A 22109-nucleotide genomic window follows, 5' to 3' on the forward strand; every position below is an offset into this window, starting at 1 on the left:
TATGTATGTAATTAATTAAAGGGTGGAAAACACCCAGATAAATTGTGATTGACATAGATACAAAATAACCCTCCATTCACCAATAGATGCTTGTCATTTAAAGTGAAAACAAAAAAAAACAAGCTCTACAGAGAGGCAGTGGAAGCCGTGATATGATCACATGGCACCTGCTTTGTTTCTTAATGTTACTATGTAATTAGCAGTAATGATTTTGGGGTGAGATCAACTACACTCGTACAAATGGCATATTGTATCATCAATAAATAACAGTAGAAGGAATCAATTGTACCTCCTGGTGATTGCCCCAGTGTATCATATCATTGTTTGCACAGCAAAATCAAATGTTAAGTTACCGTTGAAGAAGTTTGGCTTCTTTTATTTGATGCACTCTGGACACACTGTACAGGTTGTTGAAAAAAAATATATGGGCTATTAAACAAATGCACAATGGCATCAGCAGCAAGTATTTAATAAAGTGATAAATTGTATAATGATTAAAGTGATGAAGCACATGAAATCAGAAAACGAATGTTACCATATTTTTAGTGAAAACAACAAAAACATACCACACTCTCTGCAGATGTTAAGTTACCTTTGAAGTTTTGCTTCTTTTATTTGATCTGCACTGGACACACTGTAATGACTGCTAAAAAATACTATGGGATATTAAACAAATGCAAAGGGAAATCAAAGGGAATCAACACAGTAAAGGAGGAGACTATATTTAGAAGAAGAAAAACTACCACAACAAGAGGACATAGTCTTAAAATAGAGGGACAAAGGTTTACAAATAATATCATTAAATATTACTTTACTGAGAGGGTAGTGGATGCACGGAATAGCCTTCCAGCTGAAGTGGTAGAGGTTAACACAGTAAAGGAGTTTAAGCATACGTGGGATAGGCATAAGGCTATCCTAACTATAAGATAAGGCCAGGGACTAATGAAAGTATTTAGAAAAGTGTGCAGACTAGATGGGCTGAATGGTTCTTATCTGCCGTCACATTCTATGTTTCTATGTTTAATGAATTAAATTTAGCCCATTTATAATTTCCTATTTTAAAAAAATAAAAAAAGTTTTAATTTGTGAATAATTTAAAAGGAAACTCCAGTGCCAGGAAAACGATCCATTTTCCTGGCACTGGAGGGTCCCTCTCCCTCCCACCCACCAATCCCCAGTTACTGAAGGGGTGAAAACCCCTTCAGTGACTTACCTGAGGCAGCGGCGATGTCCCTCGCCGCTGTCTCCTCCTCCGCAACGCTCCTCCCTGTGCTTCCGTCGGCCGGTGGGCGAGACTGATCCCTCCCACCGGCCAAGGAGACCTAATGCGCATGCGCGGCAATGCCGCGCATGCGCATTAGGTCTCCCCATAGGAAAGCATTGAAAACAAATTTCAATGCTTTCTTATCGGGATTTGAGCGACGCTGGAGGTCTTCACACAGGTTTCCTGTGCTATGAAGCAGGAAGTTCCCTCTAGTGGCTGTCTAGTAGACAGCCACTAGGGGAGGACTTAACCCTGCAAGGTAATTATTGCAGTTTATAAAAAACTGCAATAATTACACTTGCAGGGTTAGGAGTAGTGGGAGTTGGCACCCAGACCACTCCAATGAGCAGACGTGGTCTGGGTGCCTGGAGTGTCCCTTTAAGTGTCATTGGATATGTGAGATGTCTCTTTTCATAAGTAGTGTTCATTTAAAATAGGTCTAAAGGGTTAAGAAAATGAATGACTGAACAGGCATCTGGATGTATCATTGAGCTGAAATAAAATAGTCACAATCAGATAAGATTTATTTTATTTGAAGGACTAAAAATTTACTCACTCCTCATTGCATGAAAGTAGTAAGACGGGATGCCATGCATTGTTCCTACAGGTATGCCTAAAGAAGAAAACACATTTCACTCTTTGTGTAATTATTAGATTTGACCTGCAAGAATAATCAAAATGAGTGGATAGGATAAGCATTAAAAATCTGAAAATGAAAGATCTTAAACTGAATTATGCCTTGGTCACTGAAAGTGAGCATGAAATCGGCAAGTATAAGTCATATCTTGAGAATGCCAAGAGCACACGTCAGTCAATCCAATGTGGCTTCTACAATAAACCCGGTCTATGAGGAAGTGCCTTTGAGCATGACATATGTAAAGAGGCTTGGTTCCTTGGTATCGTGTTTCCTCCTTTTCTGTTCCCAATCTATTGCATGTCATAAAAACATTTATTAAAGGTCATCTGACTGACTGTGCCTTGTTCTTAGCATTTATATAGAGCTAACATATTAACAGCATTTTACAATTATAGAAAGGGTATATTTGGAGATGAAGAAGGCCCTGCTTAAAGGCACACTGCACTGACCAAATACAAAATAAATAAAAAATCACTGTATAGCAAATAACCCCAACCAAAAACTTGTACACATTTAATAATGCATTTTTATTGGGGGTTTATCTAAAAACAGCTTTTAAAAGCTGCAGTTCTCCTGCCTGCTGCCTTTGCAAGTCCTCCCCTTCTAACTCCACACAGACTTCCTGTGGCTGTCCAATCACAGACTTCTCAATGTAGCTCAATGAGAAGTCTTTGCAAGGCAAGTGCTCTTGGCAGTTGCTGGTCTTGAGTTTAGCTCCATAAGCCAGCTTATCTTCGTGTCCACCTGGTTAAAGCAAACTCTAAGTTTCCAGAGGGTTCCAAAATTGTTCACACCGTCGTTGTGGAGATTTTTCAGTTCAGTGACCAGATCAAATCAGTTTAGCACCGTATACACCTGGTAGCACATTTTACACAAATTGGAAATTTCCAGTAGTTTTCATAACTGGACAAATTAACCCTTTATCCAGTAGTTTCTAGAGCATTCCATTAGGCAAAACTAGTTAATCAATTTTACATATTTATAAGGATCAGAGTAAAAGCATGTGTTGGACCACCAGATTGTCACCGGGGTGACCAGATTAACAAAAGAGATAGGACCAAATTGTCAATGGAGTGTCACCAGTGTCCAAATGAAACCTTATTTGTCAGGAGTCTGCAGTTAGTTTGTAAATGGATTACTGTGATCAGTAAGTAAGAAATGGCTACATTGTTTTTACCATCTGTCCTATGTATTTTGTGGCTGACTGCACTTGTCCCTGATCATGGGGATGTGTTTAGAAAGATCTCGGCATGCGATACACAAGCAGGGGAGGGCTGGCAGCCTTAGGCCTGGGGGGCAAAACCAGTCAAGTGGCCCATTGCGCCACCAAATCAGTTCACCGTCCATGCCCACCTTTTTCTGGTTTTATAACGGATATTGATGTTATGCTAATCAGTAGCTCTTTGCCATACCTGCTCCTTCACGGCTCTGACTTTCAATGTTGTCAGAGCACAGGCTGAGAATCTCTGAGCCTGTGCTCTGACTCACTAACTGAGCGCCGGAACCACGAGGGAGAGGATATGATCTGACTGCACCTACTGCTGGTGCGCACCAGTGGACCACCAGCGAATCGTTTAAATTAAATATGCTGGTGTACCCAACTTGTGAGCTGTGTTGGCCGCCGGGCGCCTCTGTTGTCATGGCACCCTTCGTGACCGCACAGCTTGCCCACCCTAACGGCTGGCCCTGCTGACACACACTGATGTTACTACTTAGACATCCCTCAATATTAATACAGAGATGAGAGTAAACACCAATAAACTGTGGAAACAGAGCTGATCCCCCCCAAATTTATAAAGGTTTGCTTAGAGGATTTATTAAAGATTAAATCATGCCTCCTCCTCTCTCCCCCATGCGCTGCTCTGTAGGCTGGGAGGAAGTGAAGAGTAATCACAGTCTCCCAGCACAACGCCACCTGTGGCTGCATGGGGAACAGCTGTTTAATGTAATGCTTGCAGGACGGCCAGCTGCCGCAGAACCTCTTTGTTTCCGTCTCTGCAAAGGGCTCTAGGCACTGCTTGTTGTGAGTGTGAGCCACTGTAAATTAGGGGCAGAGGGCACTTGCACTGCGGTCAAGACGGGTCTGGGCAGGAGGAGAGTGCAGTGCAATCAGTGCACTCCCCTCCTGTGGGTCACCAGTAGACTGGTGCACCTGCCCAGGATCAGAGCCGGTGCAAGGATTTTTGCCGCCCTAGACAAAATATAAATTTGCCGCCCCCCCCATGTGACATCACAATGCCCCACCCATATGATCTGCCATATGAACTAACGCCAGTGCTGCACACAGTGTGTGTTTACATTAAAAAGCCTGCAGGGACCAGCTATAGACACCAGAACCACTTCATTAAGCTATAGTGTCCCTTTAATGTGAGGTAAATTATAGATTAGTGTCACTAATAATATACTAGATTGCCTACTTACAATTAGATGAGGATGATGATGGGCTGCAGTTTGGCTCCACTGGTCTGGTGTAGAACAGGACCTCTGGAGGCTGTTTGCAACTGTGGTCACAAAATTCAACATTCTGGGAGAATTGGAAGCAGCTCCATTTTTGGGGGGCCTCTTACACAGCTCAAGGTCTGGGCCCCAGTGCCTGACGGTGAGTATGCCCATAAGGTCCACTCAGGGCCGGATTAACATAGGGGCTGATGGAGCTGCAGCTCCAGGCCCAGGCCCATGGAATAGGCCCATTTAAAAAAATAAAAAAAAAATGTTGTACTTTTTTTTTTTTTTTTTTTTTTTTACACACTACTCTTAGGTTTTCCTCCTGACTGGTATTTTAAGGCACAGCCTGTATTTGAGGCTGCCTGGCCGTGCTGGTATTGCAGTATTACCGGCAATACAAATGCAAATATGTTTCTCAGTATAAATTGAGATTACTCTGCAATACCAGCAACGGCCAGTAGGTGTCACTGTGTATGGAGAAAGGCAGGGATAGGAAGTTACAGCATATCCCTCCATGCCTCACTCTACTCACTGATCCACAGGGGAGCAGCTACACAGCACAGTCAGAGAGTTCAGACAACAGCTCCCAGCCTGCAGAGACAGACTACAGCTCAAGGAAGTGAGGGATGAGGGGAAAGGCATCAGGGAGACATGGGGACACTGAGACACTGGGAGACATGGGGACACTGAGACACTAGGGGACACTGTGAGACATGGAGACATAGACACATGGGGACGCTGTGAGACATAGGTAGATACATTGGGACACATGTCTCCCAGTGTCCCCATGCCTCCCAGCCAGTGTCCCTAGTGTCTCAGTGTCCCCATGCCTCCCAGCTAGTATCCCCATGCCTCCCAGCTAGTATCCCCATGCCTCCCAGCCAGTGTCCCCATGCCTCCCATTGTCCCCATATGTCTGTGTCCACATGTCTCCCAGCCAGTGTCTGTGTTCCCATGTCTCCCAGTGTCCCTATGTCTCCCAGTCAGTGTCCCTAGTGTCTCAGTGTCCCCATGTCTCCCAGTGTCTGTCCCCATATCTCTGTGTCCCTAGTGTCTGAGACCCCATTTCTCAGTGTCCCCAAATGTCTGTGTCCCCATGTCTCTCAGTGTCCCCATGTCTGTATCCACAAGTGCCCCCATGTCTCCCAGTGTCCCCAAGTGTCTCAGTGCCCCCATGTCTCCAAGTGTCCCCGTGTCTCTGTGTCCCCATGTATCCTAGTGACACGGGACACACTGAGACATTGGGACACTGGGAGAAATGGGGACATAGACACTGGGAGACTAGGGGACTGGGTGACATGGGGACACTGACACTGTGATGCATAGGGACACTGATGCCAGGCTGGCCTTCTAATTTTTTGGACAGACATACCCCCTTTCTGGGCATGTTTGCCCCTTCTGGCAGTTCTGTTCATGTGATTTGCATCAGTGGCCTACTCTTTTACCCCGCCCATTGGCTTCCTGCTTCACTGGACACTGCTGTTGGTATGGATTTACTTGAAAGATGAAAGCATAAATTAGATAAAGAGATTAGCCATGGGTATGTGTTTTCTTATAGCTGCATCCTTTGAGTTTCCCTCCAACACCAACTCCATCAGATACATGATGCTTAGGAGGTATGACTGTTTTAGTGTTTTTCGTCGATAAGATTCTGTAATTAAGCCCCATCATATTTGTCAGCACCAGGCCCACTGGGCTCTTAATCCGGCCCTGGGTCCACTCATAAGTCCACTTATATGTTCCACCCACCCATGAGCTCGCTCACAGGGAGTAGAGTGTGTAGGGGATGTGTTATGTGTTCTCATATGTGTGCTTATGGTATGTAGTGTATAGGGATACCAGTTTGCAGAGGCGGCTTTCTAATTAGGCGATTTAGGCGGCCGCCTAAGGCCTCGCGCTGATGGGGGCCTCGCGGCCGCCTAAATCGCCTTAGGGCAGTGTGACAGGTCGGGTCCTCGGTCAGAGACCGAGGACCCGACACAGTAGGGGGCCCGGCGGCTTTCCCTTAATGCCGCCAGGTGCGAGGCCCCTCCTATGCCTGCCCGGGAGAGCCAGCCTGTTTGCAGCTCCGCCGAGTGCAGAGCTGCAGACTGAGTGGGTCTCGCGATCTCACCCAATCAGAGCGTTGCCGCGGGTTACCACGGCAACGCTCTGACTGACTGAGATCGCGAGACTAAACTCACCACGTGGTCTGCAGCTCTGCACCCTGCGGAGCTGCAGACTGTAAAGGGAGCCCACCGGACCACCAGGGAAACAGCCTGGCCGCCCACTGGACCACCAGGGAAACATAAGGTATTTATGCCACCCTCTGCCCCAGCCACCCCACCACCCACAGCCACCCCAACACCCTCTGCCCCAGCCACCCCACCAGCCACAGCCACCCCACTGCCCTCTGCCCCAGCCACCCCACCACCCACAGCCACCCCAACACCCTCTGCCCCAGCCACCCAACCAGCCACAGCCACCCCACTGCCCTCTGCCCCAGCCACCCCAGTTACCCCACCAGCCACCCCACCACCCACAGCCACCCCACCACCCTCTGCCCCAGCCACCCCAGCAGCCACCCCACCACCTCTGCCCCAACCACCCCACCTCTGCCCCAGCCACCCCACCACCCTCCTGCCCCAGCCACCCTACTGCCCCAGCCACCCTACCACCCTCTTCCCCAGAAACCCTACCACCCTCTGCCCTCCTACCACCCCACTACCCTGTCACTGTCCTCCTACCACCCTCTGCCCCAGCCACGCTACCACCCTCTGCCCCAGCCACGCTACCACCCTCTGCCCCAGCCACCCTACCGCCCCAGCCACCCTACCACCCTCTGCCCCAGAAACCCTACCACCCTTTGCCCCAGCCACCCTACCACCCTCTGCCCTCCTACCACCCCACTACCCTGTCACTGTCCTCCTACCACCTTCTGCCCCAGCCACCCTACCACCCCAGCCACCCTACCACCCTCTGCCCCAGCCACCCTACCACCCTCTGCCCTCCTACCACCCCACTACCCTGTCACTGTCCTCCTACCACCCTAAGCCCCAGCCACCTTACCACCCTCTGCCCCAGCCACGCTACCACCCTCTGCCCCAGCCACCCCACCTCTGCCCCAGCCACCCCACCACCCACAGCCACCCCACCACCCACCCCACCACCTCTGCCTCAGCCACCCCACCTCTGCCCCAGCCACCCCACCACCCTCTTGCCCCAGCCACCCTACTGCCCCAGCCACCCTACCACCCTCTTCCCCAGAAACCCTACCACCCTCTGCCCTCCTACCACCCCACTACCCTGTCACTGTCCTCCTACCACCCTCTGCCCCAGCCACGCTACCACCCTCTGCCCCAGCCACGCTACCACCCTCTGCCCCAGCCACGCTACCACCCTCTGCCCCAGCCACCCTACCGCCCCAGCCACCCTACCACCCTCTGCCCCAGAAACCCTACCACCCTTTGCCCCAGCCACCCTACCACCCTCTGCCCTCCTACCACCCCACTACCCTGTCACTGTCCTCCTACCACCCTCTGCCCCAGCCACCTTACCACCCTCTGCCCCAGCCACGCTACCACCCTCTGCCCCAGCCACGCTACCACCCTCTGCCCCAGCCACCCTACCACCCTCTGCCCCAGCCACCCTACCACCCTCTGCCACAGCCACCCTACCACCCTCTGCCACAGCACCTTATACACACAATGCAAACCCTATTTTTAACTTTAGATGTTAGTGGTGGCCTCATGTTTGAGTTTCGCCTAAGGCCTCACAAAGTCTAGAGCCGCCACTGCCAGTTTGTGCAGGTGATGCAGTGTGTTTGTGTGTAGTGGAAGCAGTGTGTATTTGTGTATAAGGGATGTATTATGTGTTTCTGGTTGTGTGTGAGGGATGCATTGTGTGAATCTGTGTTTGTATGCATAAGGGATGCAAGGTGTGTGTCTGTATGTGTGTGCATTGAGTGTAAGAGATGCATTGTGTTTCTGTGTGTATGTAAGAAAAACAGTGTGTGTGTTTGCACGTGTGTGTAAGGGTTTGCATTGTATGTTTCTGTGTATGTGTGCAAATGATGCATTGTCTTTGTGTGTAAGGGTTGCATTGTGTGTGTGTGTGTGTGTAATGGATGCATTGTGTGTTTCTCTGTGTGTAAGGGAAGCATGTTCTGTTTCTGTGTATGTATAGGGATGCATTGTGTGTTTCTGTGTATGTATAGGGGTGCATTGTGTGTTTCTGTGTATGTATAGGGGTGCATTGTGTGTGTGTGTGTGTGTGTGCGCGTAGTGTTAAAGAGCTCCCTGTCTTGCCCCCTGTCCTATAGAGCTGTCCCTTCTGTCCCTTAGAGCTCTCCCCTGCCCCTTAGTGGTCTCTCCTCTCCCCCACCCTCCCCTAGCGGTCTCTTCTCACACTCACCCACCCTCCCTGTGCTCTTCTCATCCCCCCTCCACCCTCCCTGTGTTCTTCTCACTCCTCCCTCTGTGTGTTCTCACCCCCCCTGTGTTCTTCTTACCCCCCCCCCTCCCTGTGTTCTTCTTACTCCCCCCCTTGTTCTTCTTACCCCCTTCTTCTTATTACTCCCCCATCTTCTTCTTAACCCTCCTACTTCTTCTTACCCCCTCTTCTTCTTCTTACCCCCTCCGTCTTCTTCTTACCCCTTCCTTCTTCTTCTTACCCCATTCTTCTTCTTACCCCCTTCTTCTTCTTACCCCCTTCTTCTTCTTACCCCCCTTCTTCTTCTTACTCCCCCCTCTTCTTCTTACTCCCCCTTCTTCTTCTTACCCCCTCTTCTTCTTACCCCCTTCTTCTAATTACTCCCCACTCTTGTTCTTACTCCCCCCTTCTTCTTCTTACCCCCCTCTTTCTCTTATCTCCCCTCCTTCTTACTCCCCCCCTCCCCTCTTCTTACTCCCTCTCTTCCCTCTTCTTACTCCCCCCTTCCCTCTTACTCCCCCCTCCCCTCTTCTTACTCCCCCCTCCCCTCTTCTTACTCTCCCCCTCCCCTCCTCTTACTCTCCCTCCCCTCCCCTCTTCTTACTCTCCCCCTCCCCTCTTTTTACTCTCCCCCTCCCCTCTTCTTACTCCCCCCCTCCCCTCTTCTTACTCTTCCCCTCCCCTCTTTTTACTCTCCCCCTCCCCTCTTCTTACTCCCCCCCTCCCCTCTTCTTACTCTCCCCCCTCCCCTCTTCTTACTCCCCCCTCCCCTCTTCTTACTCTCCCTCCCCTCTTCTTACTCTCCCTCCCCTCCCCTCTTCTTACTCCCCCCTCCCCTCTTCTTACTCTCCCTCCCCTCCCCTCTTCTTACTCCCCCCTCTTCTTACTCTCCCCCCCTCTTCTTACTGTCACCCCCCTCTTCTTACTCTCCCCCTCCCATCTTTTTACTCTCCCCCCTCCCCTCTTTTTACTCTCCCCCTCCCCTCTTCTTACTCTCCCCCTCCCCTCTTCTTACTCTCCCCCCCCACTTCTTACTGTCACCCCCCCTCTTCTTACTCTCCCCCTCCCCTCTTTTTACTCTCCCCCCTCCACTCTTTTTACTCTCCCCCCTCCCCTCTTTTTACTCTCCCCCCTCCCCTCTTCTTACTCTCCCCCCCTCTTCTTACTCTCCCCCCTCCCCTCTTCTTACTCTCCCCCTCCCCTCTTCTTACTCTCCCCCTCTCCTCTTTTTACTCTCCCCCCCTCTTTTTACTCTCCCCCTCCCCTCTTTTTACTCTCCCCCCTCCCCTCTTTTTACTCTCCCCCCCCTCTTTTTACTCTCCCCCCTCCCCTCTTTTTACTCTCCCCCCTCCCCTCTTTTTACTCTCCCCCTCCCCTTGTTTTACTCTCCCCCTCCCCTCTTTTTACTCTCTTCCCCCTCTTTACTCTCTCCCCCCCTCTTTTTTTACTCTCCCCCCCTCTTTTTACTCCCCCCTCAGTGTGCACCTTCCTGTCAGTCCGGCCGGGTACAGGAAACAGAAACTCCTGTTCCGCGCGGAAAAGGAGTTTCTGTTTCCTGTACCCGGCCGGACTGACAGGAAGTGCACACTCAGTGTGCACCTTCCCATCACTCCGGCCGGGACCGCGGACCGGAGTGCAGCTCGGCCACCTACAGGGGAGGGAGGCAAAAGCAGCTGCAGCCGTCTGCAGCATTTAAAGGGCCGGCCCGCCGCGGCCGGTCCTAAAATAATTTTGGGCGGCCTGGGGGGCAATTGCCTCCCTGCCCCCCGGCCCAGCCCGCCCCTGTACACAAGTGTCATTGTAAAGGCAGTAGTTGGAAGCAGCACAGGCAGAGGTGTCAGTACAGGAACAGAAGAGGCAAAAGCATAAAAGAGGGGAAGTAGAGACTTGCAGCCTGGTCCAGTGCAAGAGGTCCTCATAGATCCCAGTCAAGCTTTGGTGAGGAAGCAGACCTGATGGAGGTACTCAGTCAGAGTACAGGAGCTCCGCTACACTGCTATACATGGTGTTGCATGCACTGCATCACAGAGAAGACCTTTAGTATGCGCAGAGCTCCTCTTCTTCCCCAGCTGCTAGCAATAAGCCATGTGGGTTGACCTACAATGGCTTTTGTACAGAATGACAGGAAAAAGGGATGGGGAGCACTTACAATCCCACTGCAAAGTTCAAGTTTGGGAAGTAAATACATTTCTCCAGAAATTGAGAAAATATCAAGATTACTGAGGATTAATGGACTACATGTAGTCATGCATTGCTTTTATTATTATTATTATTATTATTATTGCCATTTATATAGCGCCAACAGATTCCGTAGCGCTTTACAATATTTTGAGAGGGGGGGATGTAACAATAAATAAGACAATTACAAGAAAACTTACAGGAATAATAGGTTGAAGAGGACCCTGCTCAAATGAGCTTACAGTCTATAGGAGGTGGGGTATTAGAAACATTAGGATAGGAAATATCAAGTAGGAGTGAAGCAGAGCTGGAGGAGAGAGCAAAGCACTATCCCATAGGGACAGGTATGTAAGGGAGAGATTACTCTGGGAGGCCATACGCTTTCCTGAAGAGATGGGATTTAAGGCCCTTCTTAAATGATTGAAGACTAGGGGAGAGTCTGATGGCAGTAGGCAAGTTATTCCATAGGAGAGGAGCCGCCCGTGAGAAGTCCTGCAAGCGTGAGTTGGCCGTACGGGTGCGAGCAGCGGTCAGGAGGTGGTCGCGGGCAGAGCGGAGGGTACGAGGAGGGGCATACCTCTGGATCAGTGAAGAGATATAAGAGGGGCTGGAATTGTTCAGTGCTTTAAATGTATGGGTTAGCACTTTGAATTGACTCCTATAGGATACAGGGAGCCAATGTAAGGACTGGCAGAGGGGCGAGGTGTGAGAGGACCGACTGGATAGGAAAATCAGTCTAGCTGCAGCATTCATTACAGACTGTAGCGGGGCAGTACGGCTTTTGGGGAGACCAATCAGGAGAGGGTTACAGTAATCCATGCGGGAAATTACTAGAGCATGGACAAGCTCCTTGGTAGCATCTTGCGTAAGAAAGGGGCGGATGCGGGCTATGTTTTTGAGTTGGAACCTACAGGACTTGGCAACAAACTGGATGTGAGACTCAAAGGTGAGACCAGAGTCAAGTATGACGCCAAGACAGCGTGCTTGTAGGGATGGACTTATGTGGATATCACTGACTTGAAGGGAGAGTGAGAGAGGAGGATCAGTATTAGGAGGAGGAAAGACAAGGAGTTCAGTTTTAGAGAGGTTAAGTTTGAGAAAGCGTGACGACATCCAGTCAGAGATGGAAGAGAGGCAAGCAGTGACACGTTGCAGGACGGCCGGGGAGAGGTCCGGTGAGGAGAGGTATATCTGAGTGTCATCAGCGTACAGGTGGTAGTTGAATCCAAAAGAGGCAACAAGTTTTCCAAGAGAGGCAGTATAAAGAGAAAATAGAAGGGGACCAAGGACAGAGCCTTGGGGAACTCCAACCGAGACAGGGCGAGGGGAGGAGGTATCCTTGGAAAAGGAGACACTAAATGAGCGTTGGGAGAGATAGGAGGAAAACCAAGAGAGGACAGAGTCACAGAGACCGAGTGATTGAAGAGTTTGAAGGAGGAGAGAATGATCAACTGTGTCAAAGGCAGCAGAGAGGTCAAGGAGAATTAATATGGAGTAGTGACCTTTGGATTTAGCGGAGATTAGGTCATTAGTCACTTTGATAAGAGCGGTCTCAGTAGAGTGGAGAGGGCGGAAGCCAGACTGAAGAGGGTCAAGGAGAGAGTTGGAATTAAGGAAGTGAGACACACGGGTAAAGACAAGTCTTTCCAAAAGCTTTGATGAGTAAGGGAGCAGGGATATGGGACGATAGTTAGAGGGGGAGGACGGGTCAAGAGATGTTTTTTTCAGGATAGGTATTACAGTGGCATGTTTAAGGTCAGCAGGAACAGTGCCAGAAGAGAGAGAGCAGTTAAAGATGTGTGTTAGGATAGGCACAAGACAAGGGGAGAGAGATCTGATGAGGTGAGATGGGACAGGATCAAGTGGGCAAGTGGTGGGGCGAGAGGAATGGAGAAGTGCAGCCACCTCTTGTTCAGTAGCTGGGGAGAAAGTCTGAAGGGTAGGGAAAGCATGATTTATGTGTGGTTGAGAAAGAGAACGGCAAGGAGGGGAGAATTGTTTCCTTAGCTGTTCAATCTTGTCAGTAAAGTAATATGCAAAGCTATCAGCTGTAAGGTTAGTTTGGGGGGTGGCCACAGCAGGGCGGAGAAGGGAATTAAAAGTGTCAAAGAGACGTCTGGGATTGCGGGAGCATGAACTAATGAGAGAGGAAAAGTAGGACTGTTTGGCGAGGGCAAGGGCTGCGCTGTACGAAAGCAACATGAATCTATAATGAAGATAGTCTGCCTGGGTGCGGGACTTCCTCCAGGAGCGTTCAGCACAGCGGGAGCAACTCTGCAGATAGCGTGTTGATTTATTATGCCAAGGTTGGGGTCGTGTTCTCCTCGTGGTGCATGTTTGGAGTGGGGCTGCAGTGTTCAAGGCAGATGTGAGGGTAGTGTTATATGTGGAGATGGCCAGTGAGGGACAGGAGAGGGAAGGGATGGATAGCAGTTGTGAATCAATGTCAGCCGACAGCTGCTGGAGGTCAATAGAGTTAAGGTTCCTCCTGAGCTGAGGGGGGTTAGGCTGAGGTTGTTGGGTGAGGGGGTAATTGAGAGCAAACGATAAGAGGTGGTGATCAGAGAGAGGAAATGGAGTATTGCAGATATTAGATAATGTACATGAATAGGAGAAAATAAGGTCGAGGGTATTGCCAGCTACATGAGTGGGAGAATTAGCCCACTGCAATAGTCCAAGGGAGGAAGTAATTGAAAGTAGTTTAGAGGCTGCTGGGGTTAAAGGTGGGTTAATGGGAATATTGAAGTCTCCAAGAATTAGGGATGGAATGTTGGAAGAGAGGAAGTAGGGTAGCCAGGCAGCAAAGTGGTCAAGGAAGAGGAGAGGGGAACCAGGGGGACGATAGATGACGGCAATGTTAGCAGAGAAGGGTTTGAAAAGGCGAATTGAATGAATTTCGAATGATGGGAAAGAGAGGGAAGGGGGGGTGGGCAGGGTTTTAAAGGAGCAGTGGGGTGAGAGAAGAAAACCTACACCGCCACCTTTAATCTCCGCTTGTCTTGGATTGTGGGTAAAGTGAAGACCACCAAAGGACAGTGAGGCAGGGGTAGCAGTATCCGAGGGAGAGAGCCATGTTTCTGTTAGTGCAAGTAGGTTTAGGGAGTGTGAGATAAATAGGTCATGGATGGAAGTAGATTTAAAGGTGCTGCACACAGAGCGTGCATTCCAGAGGGCAGCTTTAAAAGAGGAATTATAGTGAGAATTACATGGAATGGGTATTAGGTTGTAGTGGTTTCTGGTGTTTGAACCAGGTGGCTGAGTAGTGGAGGGACCAGGGTTTGGAGAGACATCACCTGCTGCTAGGAGTAGTAGGATGGAAAGGAAGAGAAGGTGCGAGTAAGATTTAAATGTTGGGGATGAGAGCTTGTATTTAAGGGATTTAGGAGGGGTGTGTGGAGAAAGCGTGGAGAAAAAAGTGTGTTTTATAAAGCACAATACCACTTACCGTCTGCTAAATAAACTGATCATTTTTTACAATGTTATTTTGATGAAGATGTGGTGATGGCAGTATTTACTTACATTTGGGATCTTTCCAAAGAGCAGTGATAATTGGTCAAACCAATTCTGCTGCACTACTTGGAGGAAAATCAGCTACACAAATGAGAAAGCCTTCAGATTCACCTATACTCACCATAAGTATGAAATCGAGAACAGAAGCAGCACAAGTAAAAACAACAGAATCCCCTTTTTTAGATACAGATTTGCCCTGCAAAGAGAAATAAAGAATATACAATGTTATCATTACATTTGAGAAAGAGAATTATATCTGTTCTTACCTGTAATATACTTTCTCTATAAACAATACCAATCTCTTACTGAAATACAATTATATCATTACAGGTGCAATGATATGGGTGAACCCAGGAGCTAATTCCACTTAGAAAGGCTTGAGTCACCAGTATGGATATGTAGTGTGAATACCAGGCAACTACTATGTATATAGTGTGTATACCTTTAAATCTGTCAAAAGACAGGATAGGGTTATGACACACCAATTGCTTATATTAAAACATATAACTAGTGTGTATCCCTTTAAATCTGTATAGGACGGAAACAGTATGCTCATCAAGATAAAACTTCAAAATATATGGATGATTGTATTCTATATGGAAAATTAATTACCGGAATCCAATCGGTTAAAATTAATATAAAATTTATTAGAGAAAAAATAATAACAATAGTTGTAACTATGTCAAACCATAAATGCAGTATAGAATGACAACGAGAAATTTAAAATATATATTGATATCGAAAAATATAAAAATATATAAAAATATCAGTTGGGGATAATTTGCAAGAATATTACCAGCAAGTCTGTGTTGGTATTTCGGAAAAAATCCTTAGGACCGATCAGGATGGCTGTGGATACACTGTTGTAAAAAATGTATCAATTGTTGCCGGCTGTTTGTGAGGTTGGCGTGCGTCCCAGACCTCACTCTGGGTGATGCACGCTGCAAGCCGGTCGGTCGGTCCTCAGATCTCGGAGTGCTCTGTGCTCGATGGAAGGGAGCACAGTAGCCAGCTGTGTGTATTCTGCGTCCCGCTCGATTTCTGCCTTACGCGTTTCGTGGGTGTCAGCCCCACTTCATCAGAGACAAGATGATGGTTCTTTGATATGGCATGGTTTAAATACAGTACTGTATTTAAACCATGCCATATCAAAGAACCATCATCTTGTCTCTGATGAAGTGGGGCTGACACCCACGAAACGCGTAAGGCAGAAATCGAGCGGGACGCAGAATACACACAGCTGGCTACTGTGCTCCCTTCCATCGAGCACAGAGCACTCCGAGATCTGAGGACCGACCGACCGGCTTGCAGCGTGCATCACCCAGAGTGAGGTCTGGGACGCACGCCAACCTCACAAACAGCCGGCAACAATTGATACATTTTTTACAACAGTGTATCCACAGCCATCCTGATCGGTCCTAAGGATTTTTTCCGAAATACCAACACAGACTTGCTGGTAATATTCTTGCAAATTATCCCCAACTGATATTTTTATATATTTTTATATTTTTCGATATCAATATATATTTTAAATTTCTCGTTGTCATTCTATACTGCATTTATGGTTTGACATAGTTACAACTATTGTTATTATTTTTTCTCTAATAAATTTTATATTAATTTTAACCGATTGGATTCCGGTAATTAATTTTCCATATAGAATACAATCATCCATATATTTTGAAGTTTTATCTTGATGAGCATACTGTTTCCGTCCTATACAGATTTAAAGGGATACACACTAGTTATATGTTTTAATATAAGCAATTGGTGTGTCATAACCCTATCCTGTCTTTTGACAGATTTAAAGGTATACACACTATATACATAGTAGTTGCCTGGTATTCACACTACATATCCATACTGGTGACTCAAGCCTTTCTAAGTGGAATTAGCTCCTGGGTTCACCCATATCATTGCACCTGTAATGATATAATTGTATTTCTACATTTTGGGGCAGTTTTTTGGTGAAATTTCTGCCTATACCCAGTTTTTGAGCACTCCATTCCAAGTCAGACTCCCTCATCCCTGAGTGTTGCTTTAGGCATACCAGACCAACCTATTACCAATCTCTTACTGATAATACATAATAAAATAGGCGGATATGTCCAACTTGGTAAACATTCAGCTTCTGGGCCTTATTTTATGGTCATACAGACACACTGAGGGACTGTGGATAAAGAGGCACACAGAGGGGCTGGGGTAAAAGACATACAGAGAGGCTGGGGAGAGAAAAAGACACAGAGGGGTTGGAGGAAAGACACACAAATGGGCTGTGGGAGAAAAGGAAGCAAACAAAGGGGCTTGGGAGAGGAGACTCACAGAAGGACTGGGGTGAAATACACATAGAGGGGCTGTGGGGAAGACTGATATACATATAGGGGCTGTGGGGAATACAGACAAATAGAGGGAATGGGGGAGAAAGACACACAGAGAGACAGTAGATGGGAAATACAAAGGAGCTTGAGATGGAATGTTGGAGAAAGAGACATACAGAAAGGCCTGGGAAGAGGTGAAATACATACAGAGGAGATGAGGGAGAAAAAGACACGCATAAGGGGTTTGTGGGAGAATGAGAAACACAGAGGGGCTGATGGGCAGAGTCATGGTGTTGGGGAGAAGAGACACACAAAAAGATTTGAGGAGAAAGAAATACATAGAGGTGCTGGGTGTAAGAAACAGCCACAAAGTGGCTAAGGGGTGAAAGAGACACACAGAGGGGTGGAGAGAATGAGACACACAAAGGGGCTTGGGGGGAGAAAGACACACAGAGAAGCTGACGAAGGGGAAAAGAGAAACAGAGGGGATAGAAGAGGGATAAGGTGCTGTAAAGAGACACACAGGATGGAAGGGGAGACACACACACATTGATGGAGGGAGACAGACAGACACACAAAGCTTGCTGAGAGGAAGTAAGAGATGTCCAAAGGGGGGAGAAAGAGACACACAAGGCTGGGGGTTGTAAGGGACACACAAAGGAGGTGTCTATTACACACAAAGTGGGAAAATGTGGAATTAGACAAACTAAAGCGAATAAGACAATTTAAAAAAAATACATAATTAGAGGAAAAATATTTTAACTATTGGAGTATGCTGAAACCCTGTAAGAAGTATTTTTTTTCTCCCATGGAATTAGTTGGCAATATGAAGTTAATAACAGCTCCTTGTAATGATGTCTACAATTAGGATTGGCAACTGTCTGCCTACCTATTCAGTCTAACCAGCTTGTACACATTCGGTAGGACCAATTCTGTCTAGTCTTCATTGCATTGAGAGGTCAGTTGCCTATTTCCATTTCAATTCCAGAGTTCTCCTGGTCAGTTGTATTCAGACAGGCTAAAGTCTGGCCAGCATTTTATTTAATGTGAAGTCTACTTTGTAAAATAAGTGATCAATCTTGAGGACAATGCTGTCTGAATGCCACTGCATGGTCGTGGAATATTTTGGTTAATCCTCACTGGAGAATTCCGAGTTTACTGAATAACCTTCTTTGTTTATCTTCCACCATAATGAGGTGATCAGTAGAAAGCTCCACCACATTACTGTGTGTTCTATTATCAACAGCTATGGGCTGTTCCTGCCATCATGTTTTAGGCATAATGGTCTTTAATAAGCTCTGCAATAGCAAGAATACATCCCTATAACAATACACACAATGTTATCCACTAAGCTCTGAATATTTTTGCCTTATTTTCATTAATCCCTTAGAAAACGATTTTGGGAAATGAATGCTTTAGACAATACAGTCTCATTTATCTTGCAATAGTTCACACAGGGTCTGAAATATGAGTATAAGAGCAAAAATTAAATTTTTCTCACATACAGTTGGTGTGACCAAAAAAAGATAACTAAAAATGGTCAAATACTTTGCTTGTAGGAGTTTGAAAAGACCCTGAAGGCATTACTAGAATTCAGCCAGAGGGCTTGTGGACCCTTCTGCTGCTTTTTTTGGTGACAAGCCATTGCAGTGGGCTCTCTTGGCCACACTGGCACCACATAGAGGATAATTTGGAGTCTCAGCAAGCACAGCCCTGCAAAGGGCTCTCCAAGATAAAACTATTGTGTCAAGGGGCAGAGAGGGGGAACTAGAATGAATATGTTGCCATCTGTGTGGTGTCGTGTAGGGGGATCATCTGCTGGCTGGCTGTCACCACAGATGAGGGTCTCAGACGAGTGGTAACTCAATATCATCCATTGAAATGTCCAATAATGTTTTAAAAAAACAAAAAAGAGGAATACCGCACACTTATTTAAATCCTGGTGCAGCCAGACATGGGGTTGGCTACCCCTACCGTGACAGTTGAACAAAGTTGTGGTCCAGGCACTCAAAGATCAGTTGAGCAGCAGGTTGATTGAAAAAGTGCATTTTTCCAATAAACCTGCTGTTCCACTGATCCTTGAGTGCCTGGACCACAACTTTGTTCAACAATAATGTTTAAAAGCAGCGGGGTGAGATGACATTTTCAGAAAATTTACAAGAATTTTAGTGGCTTCTAGCAGGTAAAAGCATTCTTCTATAGGATGGATATTGTAGGCAGACTGTAAATAAAGGTGAGTGAGGCTTTATGTACTAGATTTCATACACAATACATGCAAATAAAAGTATGTACGTACTCAATTTTGGTATTGAAGGTTTTAATAAAAAACTCAACAGTTAAAATATGTACCTCTGTATTGTTTTTATTGTTCTAAAGTCAGTACTGCAAGTGAGATCAAAACATTAAATGGTGCCGGGGTGCTGTCTTGTAACTCCCGAAGTGAGTTACAAACTACAAGTGCTTTTAAAATAAACTAAGTAAAAATAATTAGATATATAGCATACTTTTTGACTGATAAATTATGTTCCTTTTTAGATAAAATATAAACTAATTGCATATTTATATTATTTTAAAGGTTAAGTTAACAAATAGAAATCTATTCTACCAATAAAAAAAAAAATACTTCTTAATAAAAACACTCACCTAATATGTGGTATGCATAAATACAAAAAATACTATAGGACTTACATTGCCACGTACAGCCTCCTCGGAAATAGAATACCATTTGCGTGTACTTTAGACTTCTGAAATAAAATACTTCTTTCTACTCAGATATTTTTTTTATACTTTGTATAATATTACCTGCAAATATTGTAAGCAAAGTATTTTACCTTTATGATGTATATATATATTTCTTTTTACATACCGTATGTTGTGAAAAAAGTCTATTTGCATGCAAAAGGTTGTTTATACCATAATGATGAATACAAAAATGTAAAAACTAAATTGTGTGCATTTGTGTAATGTTCATTTTTTTGTTGTATGGATTTTTGAACAGAGATCTCTAACCATTCAGGTTTTGGCCTAAATGTATACATTTAATAGATGTCTGATAAAGATCTGGACTGTATTCCCTATATTGAGAACTTTAGAATATCTAAAATCCATAGAACTTTCAAGTTCAGCTTTTTGCGAATTTTGTTTGCTGTTTTATTATATTTCAGTAACTATAAACAGAATAAACCTAACAAAAACATACATATAGATATATCTAACTAACAAACAGAAGAATTACAATAGCCTCCTAACAAGAAAAAAAAAGAAAAGAAATATATATTGTAATTATTTATTTCACACACCATATTTTTTTCTACACCGCATTTCCAGTTTGTTCGTATAAATGAGAAAGAACATTGTAATTAATCATCAAATGTCGATAGTGAACATTCTGTCCAGATTGCACTTGCTTAAGTACCTATTTAATGTTTCCTTTTGCATATCATATACATCGCATTATATATTACGGGTATTTTAATTTCTCTAAATAACACAGAAATACTTGAGAATTACTTACATTTCTCCATCTATGCAGGATAAGAGTATTAATAACAGGAGTTGAGAGGAGATGGTTGTTGCTCATTAACAAACTATTGATGGTTCACGCCCATCATAAGGAAATTAAACACCTGATTTGCAGAGGAGGGTGTATGGATCCAGATTTAAGAAGTCTTACAGATTACAGATAGCACCATTTTACTTATATATTGTGATATTAAAAGTGTTTTTTGTTTTTAATGTTTATGTCAGGTGTACATAGCTTTGTAAAAGTTACCGTACATCACAGTAGAAGTAGGTATACTAAGTCCAGTAGTTATAAATTATATAAAATATATATTTTACTGGTAACGTTATAGTAGACACAGTTACAGCAAGTACTGTAATTATACACTATTTGTATATGCTTAGCACTTTACATTAAGAAAAGAGAGGCACAGTAAGTGTTAAGAAGGTATCCAATATATATATTTTTTGCTGACAAGCACCGGGCAACGACACTAGTAAGTTGGAGTGCAAATCTAATTTTTCTGTATATATATATATATATATATATATATATAGCAATAGAAAAAATATACCAGCACTCCTAGGATTTTCAAATGAAGTTTTCCTTTTATTCCAAAGTACAATATCGACCCTGTAACGTCCCTCAGCACCTGCATTAGAGATACCCCTGATCTGCTGCAACAACTTAAGCAAGTTGAGGAATTTGATGGGGTTCTCATTACAATGGATGTAGGGAGCCTGTACACGATCATCCCACATGAGGAAGGTGTGCAGGCCATGCGGGACCTCCTCACTCACTCTCCAAGCTACAAAGGTCCATCAATTGAGTTTGCTTTGGAATTGCTTATGATTGCTTTACAGAACAATTATTTTCGTTTTGAATCACAATGGTACCTCCAGATAGCGGGAACATCCATGGGGGCAGCGATGGCCCCCATGTATGCTAACGCGTATATGTATGAATACGAGATGAAACACATCTTTCAACAATATGGCCATTCAATTGTTAAATATTTTAGATTCATCGACGATATTTTGATTCTGTGGCGAGGCTCTAAAAATGAAGCAATACAGTTTGTAGAAAACCTCAACGAGCTACCTACACCGGTAAGACTGACCGCCAACATTGATGAGAGGAGTGTCCAATTTTTGGATGTGGAAATTATGAACATCAATAAGAAGTTGGAATTTAAACTGTTTACTAAATCCACGGATCGCAACACTTTGCTGCGATTTGAAAGTGCTCATCCAAAGCATCTTAAAGAGTCTTTGCCCTATACACAATTTCTAAGGGTATTACGTAACAACTCTCAAAGCTTCCAAGGTGACCTACAATTGGGGGACATGTATAAGAAATTCCAGGCACGCGGGTACCCTAGGAGTATCCTTGATAAGGCTGTATTGAAGGCTAAAACGACGTTGTCCTCACCAACATCTTCTAATAAAAAAATGGTTAACACCAGACCCATTTTTCCTATGAATTTTAACACTGCATCTAAGGAACTGACATCATCCATACGTCGAAATTGGAATATAATTGAAGTTGATCCCACTCTCCCAGATGAGTTACGTCAAAAACCGTTATTCTGTTATAGACGGAACAAAAACCTGCGTGATCTGTTGGTGCGAACTGATCCGCAACATTGCTATAATCCTGCAGCTAAAGAGAGTAAGAATGTTGGGTGCGTTAGGTGCTTGGGATGTGTCACTTGTGGGCACATCATTCCTTGCAAAACCTTCAGTCACCCATACACTGGTAAAATCTATAAAATCAGACAACGAATTCATTGCAGGACGGATCATGTTATCTATAAGTTGACATGCCCTTGTGGCCTCAACTATA

The 22109-nt window shown here is 45.5% G+C and overlaps 1 long non-coding RNA gene across 1 annotated transcript; it reads right to left on the reverse strand.

Annotated features, from left to right (window-relative positions):
* Nucleotides 1-439: 439 nt before the first annotated feature.
* LOC134573209 (uncharacterized) lies at nucleotides 440-20316 on the reverse strand. Its single transcript, XR_010085308.1, has 3 exons — nucleotides 20277-20316; nucleotides 14566-14640; nucleotides 440-646 (listed from the first exon to the last, which is right to left on the reverse strand). It is a non-coding gene; the product is annotated as an uncharacterized LOC134573209 (long non-coding RNA).
* Nucleotides 20317-22109: the final 1793 nt, after the last annotated feature.

The sequence above is a fragment of the Pelobates fuscus genome, chromosome 9, assembly GCF_036172605.1.
Source record: "Pelobates fuscus isolate aPelFus1 chromosome 9, aPelFus1.pri, whole genome shotgun sequence".
Lineage (NCBI taxonomy): Eukaryota > Metazoa > Chordata > Amphibia > Anura > Pelobatidae > Pelobates > Pelobates fuscus.